General features: G+C 49.9%; 1 protein-coding gene across 5 annotated transcripts in view; it reads left to right on the top strand.

Annotated features, from left to right (window-relative positions):
* The first annotated feature begins 622 nt into the window (after positions 1-622).
* LOC146353923 (E3 ubiquitin-protein ligase RNF213-like) overlaps positions 623-6,000 on the top strand; it is a 208,397-nt gene continuing 203,019 nt past the window's right edge. For 4 of the 5 annotated variants that reach the window (XM_084837681.1, XM_084837679.1, XM_084837677.1 and 1 more), the window contains exon 1: positions 623-857. The gene's annotated coding sequence lies outside the window, so the exon portion shown is untranslated. Of the gene's footprint in view, positions 858-877; positions 1,052-6,000 lie in introns of those variants that run through there. The other variant, XM_084837678.1, reaches the window with a different exon arrangement.

The raw sequence follows: 6,000 nt of genomic DNA, 5'->3' as shown, positions 1-6,000 counted from the left end.
CTGGCTGCAGAATCTTACTTCAGTGCTGGATGCCTCCACTGCACCTGAAAGCAGCAGACTAGCTTAGGGGCCACAGGGCAGGCCGTGTGGTGCATACACAGTTCTGTCCTCCAGCACCTTACCACCACTCCCCACCCTCAGCATCTGCTGCCTGAGTTGGTTGCCTCACTCTGCCAAATAGTAGGGCCGGCCCTAGAAAAACACACATTAATTCCTCAGCAGGGCTGGCATCCACACCTGGCAGCCTTGGGCAGGTTTCGGGGCCCTAGCATGCCACACCCTAATCCTGAGAGATTGTCAGACATTTTAAGGGTGGTGGCTAGCTAGTCTAAGCTGCCCAGCACTGCTCAGAGCGCTGCTAGCTCAGGTAAGGGGGCTGGCTCCCTACCAGGCTGCTTTGCTCAGGGGGTCCGCTTGACCCCCGAGCCACCCCTGCATCTAGGGTCAAGGGGGAGATAGTTCCTACCATCTCTTGTTGGCACATTAATCACTGCCGAAAAGGCTTCTTGCACTTCAGAGCTGGCCCTTGGTTTTCCCGCCCTTGGCGTCCGAAGCGAGGTCAGCCCCTTCCTTTGAACGCCCCGAGGCTGACTGGAATTCCCCGTCCGGGGGCCATCGACTCAGTGCCAGGAAGGAAGGCGCTCTAGGGCGCTGGGAGAGGCTGCGGCGTGCGAGTAACGGAAAGCGAAAGTAGGGGCAGGCATTGTTCTCTTCTCGGCACAGAGTAAGCGGCGCTGGACCGCAACGCTCGGCGGCTGGGCCGGCTGTGCTGGGGGCGCGCGCGTCACGCAGCGGGCTTTGGCTAAAGGGCCCTTCGCTGCGCTGTGGCGCGGTCGCCGTTTCAGCGCTAGGCTGAGGTGAGTCACACGCAGCTCTTGGGGCGGGAAGAGCTGCTGCTTCACGACGACGACGACGCTGCTGATCTCTCGGGGGAGCGCTGTGCGGCTCTTGCTCTTGGCATCGCCCCCGCAGGGAAAAGGAGCGAGGGCTCCTGCAAGCTGCGTGGTGGTGGAAGAAGTTCTCTCGCCTGTTTGCGGGGTTTGGGGTCCAGGTGATGGCAGCGTGGGGTGGTAAGGGCGGGGAAGGGTACTGCGTTCAGCCTCATTCCTGGGACAGGCAGTTTCCCAAACTGGCGGGTGCGTGGAGCTTTCGCTTCCCTGCGTCTCGAGCATCTGTTCCCTAGCGCTGCTGGAGACGGCAGCTCTTGCTTGTGGGTGCCGTGATTGCGCAATGAGTCCTGTCCTTACGGTACTGCGGACGATAACTTTAGTCGGGATAGTTCTGCTTTGGCTTCGTTCTGAATATGGTGGTTTGCCCTAGTTCGTCGTCTTCCCGGTTTACTTCTGTCGTCCGGTACTTCTTCAAATGGTCATGTGTAGGTTAGATCCCGTTTCTTTAGTGTAAAATAGGAGCCCCAGAGCTTTTGGGGCCCATGTAAACGAGCCGATCTGTAATTCTGAGGAAGTGCTGTGGGCACCCCCCCCCCCCGTTGTTGCAGAGAGAGAGAGGGAAAGCAAGCACAGCCGGATCCAGTAGAATCATCTTAAATTTGAATGAGTGTTACATGGGGTCATTGCCCCAAACCACCATCAAAAGAAAGTTTACATTGGTGTCCATAGGCCGCACAGTAGAAATAACAGATCTAGCACTTGCCAGCTCCACCCCTCCCACTCTCCCTCTCTCACACACGCGTGAGGGGAAGGCAAGGGAATATGTCCCACCTCGCCTTTTGCATGGTTGGCAAAAAAAGGGCACTCCCCCCCACACACACTTAGGTCAGGAGCAAAAAAGAGGAATCTCTTTGGACTTGAACCCACAGTACAATTCTCTAACCACAGCAGAAGGCAGGTAGCAGACACAGCATGGTGTATTTCATAGAATCATGGAATAGTAGGGTTGGAAGGGGCCTACAAGGCCATCGAGTCCAACCCCCTGCTCAATGCAGGAATCCAAGTCAGAGCATCCCTGACAGATGGCTGTCCAGCCTCGTCTTGAACGCCTCCAGTGTGGGAGAGCCCACCACCTCCCTAGGGAATTGGTTCCATTGTCGTATTGATCTAACAGTCAGGAGGTTTTTCCTGATGTTCAGCCGGAATCTGGCTTCCTGTCACTTGAGCCCATTATTCCGTGTCCTGCACTCTGGGATGATCAAGAAGAGATCCTGGCCTTCTCTGTGACAACCTTTCAAGTACTTGAAGAGCACTATCATATCTCCCCTCAGTCTTCTCTTCTCAAGGCTAAACATGCCCAGTTCTTGATTGATTGATTGATTGATTGATTGCATTTATACCCCGCCTTTTTTCCTCTTGCAAGGAACCCAAGGCAGCTTACATTATCCTCCTCCTCTCCATTTTATCCTCACAACAACAACTCTGTGAGGTGGGTTGGGCTGAGAGTCTGTGACTGGCCCAAAGTCACCCAGTGAGCTTCCATGGCCGAGTGGGGACTAGAACCCGGATCTCCCAGCTCCTAGTCCAACACTCTTGCCACTACACCACACTGGCTCTCTTTCAGTCTCTCTTCATAGGGCTTTGTTTCCAGTCCCCTGATCATCTTTGTTGCCCTCCTCTGAACCCCCTCCAGTTTGTCTGCATCCTTCTTAAAGTGTGGTGCCCAGAACTGGACAAAGTACTCCAGATGAGGCCTAACCATTGCTGAGTAGAGGGGAACTAGTACTTCCTGGGATTTGGAAGCTATGCTTCTATGAATGCAGCCCAAAATAGCATTTGCCTTTTTTGCAGTCACATCACATTGTTGGCTCATATTCAGCTTGTGATCGACAACAATTCCAAGATCCTTCTCGCTTGTAGTGTTGTTGAGCCACGTATCCCCCATCTTGTAACTGTGCATTTGGTTTCTTTTTCCTAGGTGCAGGACTTGGCATTTATCCCTATTAAATGTCATTCTGTTGTTTTCTGCCCAGCGCTCCAGTCGATCCAGATCACTTTGAATTTGTTTCTGTCTTCCAAAGTATTAGCTATCCCGCCCAATTTGGTGTCATCTGCACATTTGATCCGCATTCCCTGCACCTCCTCCTCCAAGTCATTAATAAAAATGTTGAAGAGCACTGGACCCAGGACTGAGGCCTGCAGTACCCCACTCGTTACCTCTCCCCAGTTTGAGAAGGTCCCATTGATAAGCACTCTTTGAGTCCGATTCTGTAGCCAACTGTGGATCCACCGGATCGTTGTTTAATCTATCCCACTTTGAGCTAGTTTGCTCATCAGGAGATCATGGGGCACTTTGTCAAAAGCTTTGCTGAAGTCGAGGTGTATGATGTGTACAGCATTCCCACGGTCTACAAGGGAAAAGATCAGATTTGTCTGGCAGGACTTGTTTTTGACAAATCCATGTTGGCTTCGAGTAATCACAGCATTGTTTTCAAGGTGCTTCCAGATGGATTCCTTTATCACGTGCTCCAGAATTTTCCCTGGGATTGATGTCAGACTGACTGGTCTGTAGTTCCCAGGTTTCTCCTTTTTACCCTTTTTGAAGATAGGGACAACATTAGCCCTCCTCCAGTCATCTGGCACTTCCCCCGTCCTCCATGATTTCTCAAAGAGAATAGACAGTGGTTCTGAGAGTTCTTCTGCCAGTTCCTTTATTACTCTAGGATGCAGTTCATCTGGCCCTGGATATTTGAACTCATTCAAAGTAATGAGGTGTTCCTTGACCATATGCCTATTGATCTCAAGCTGCAATCCTACCCCTTCAGCCTGCACTTTGCCTTTGCCAGGGGGGTCACAGACCCTCTTTTGGGAGAAGACTGAGCCAAAGTAGGAATTGAGCACCTCTGCCTTTTCTTTGTCATCTGTTATCATTTTGCCATCCTTATTTAATAGCTGAACAACCATTTCTTTCCTCTGCCTTTTACTATGCACATAGCTGAAGAAAGCCTTTTTGTTGTTTTTAGCATCCCTCGCTAACCTCAGCTCGTTCTCAGCTTTAGCCTTCCTGAAGCCATCCCTGCAATTCTGTGCTACCTGCCTGTACTCTTCCTTTGTTACTTGGCCTTCTTTCCACTTCCTATATGTGCCCTTTTTTGTTTTCAGGTCATCCCTAAGCTTTTTGTGAAGCCACATTGGCTTCTTCTGTTGTCTTCCACCTTTTCTTCTTGTTGGAATTGTTTGTGATTGTGCCTTGAGAATTTCCTTTTCTAGAAGCTCCCACCCATCTTGGACTCCTTTTCTCGTTAGCGTCGCTTGCCATGGGACCTTACTGATCATTGTTCTGAGTTTATTAAAATCAGCTTTCCTAAAATCCAGGGTACGCGTTTGACTACATTTGGCTTTTGCTTCCCTTAGAACCAAGAACTCAAGTGCAACATGGTCACTTTCCCCCAGAGTTCCTGTAACTGCTACTTTATCCACTAAGTCATCTCTGTTGGTTAGGATCAAGTCAAGGATAGCCAATCCTCTGGTTCCTTCCTCTACTTTCTGTAGGAGGAAGTTATCCTCCACACAAGTCAGGAATTTCCTAGAGGGGCCATGTTTTGCAGAATTTGTCTCCCAACAAATATGGGGGAAATTGAAGTCCCCCATTACTACTACATCATGCTTCCTTAAAACATTGGCTATTTGCTTTTCAAAAGTTTCATCCTCATCTTCTCCTTGGTTGGGTGGCCGGTAGTAGACTCTGACCACCAGGTTCCTTTTATTCTTTGCTCCATTTAGTTTGATCCAGATGCTCTCTATGGGGCTACCAGGCTCATCCTCCTGTATTTCTGTGCAGAGATATGTATTTTTCACATACAGTGCAACCCCACCTCCCTGTCTGTTCCTCCTGTTCTTTTTGAACAAGTTATATCCTTCAATTGCTGTATTCCAGTCATGAGAGTCATCCCACCAAGTCTCAGTTATACCTATCAAGACATAATTTCCCTCCTGTATTAAGAGTTCAAGTTTGTTCCGTTTGTTTCCATTACTCTGGGCATTAGTATGTAGACATCGAAGACCATGTGCTTCATAGTCTGGCTTTCTTCCTACATGTGTCTGAAGACTATTATTGGGCACTATCAGAGCTGTTCTCTCCGTTGCAGTGCATGCGCCTACGTCCACTGTTACCCCCAACATTACATCTCCGTTCCCCGTAGGGTTCAGTTTAAAGCCCTCCAGATGAAGTTCTTCATGCTGTGGCCAAACACATTCTTCCTATCCTTTGTGAGGTGCAACCCGTCCCTTGCCAACAGCCCATCTTCCAGGAAGTATAGTCCGTGGTCTCAGAATCCAAATCCCGCTCGTCGGCACCACCTTCGTAGCCAGTCATTCACCCAGAGTTTTTTCGTTCCCTTTCTATCCCTCTTTTAACTACTGGAAGGATGGATGAGAAAACTATCTGGGCCCCAAAGTTCTGGAGTTTCCTTCCCAGAGCTTCAAAGTCTGATGTGATTTCTTCGTAGCTCCACTTGGCGGTATCATTTGTTCCCACATGGATGAGAAGAAAGGGATACCTGTCAGTGAGCTTTATGAGTGCAGGCAACCTTTCAGTCACATCTCTAATCCGTCCTCCCAGGAGATAACATACCTGGCGAGTCCACAGATCTTCGCGACATACTTGGGTCTCGATCCCACGCAGCAAGGAGTCTCCCACTACTACCACTCTTCTCTTCTTCTTGTTGTAGGCCTGGGTTTCATCCCCTCTGTTTGACTGACCTTCAGCCTCTTGCTCACTCTCGTGTAGGTTCCCCTGTGATTCTTCCTCTGCAGGCTGTCCTCCAGTCTCATCCGCAAGTACCTGGAATCGGTTCCACAGCTCCACTGGTGCAGAGTGGCATCTAGTTCTTCTTCTCCTAACTGTCACCCTTTTCCAAGGAGTATCCTCTACTCCATTTTTCTTCACCTCAGCATTTCCCACTGCCTCATCTTGCTGTTGCTCTTCAAGCTTCTGGTCTTCCCTTTGCTGCTGTAGTTCCCCCATTCTGTCCAAGAACTCTTCATGTTCTCTTATTCCCCGGAGGGTCGACAGTCGCCGCTCCAGTCCACTTACTTTTTCTTCCAGCAG

Source organism: Heloderma suspectum, chromosome 2 (assembly GCF_057233095.1).
Source record: "Heloderma suspectum isolate Gila_16-S chromosome 2, 16-S_ref, whole genome shotgun sequence".
In the NCBI taxonomy this organism is placed as follows: domain Eukaryota; kingdom Metazoa; phylum Chordata; class Lepidosauria; order Squamata; family Helodermatidae; genus Heloderma; species Heloderma suspectum.
The sequence above is the reverse complement of the archived record's forward strand: the minus strand, read 5'-3'. Positions and strand labels throughout refer to the sequence as shown.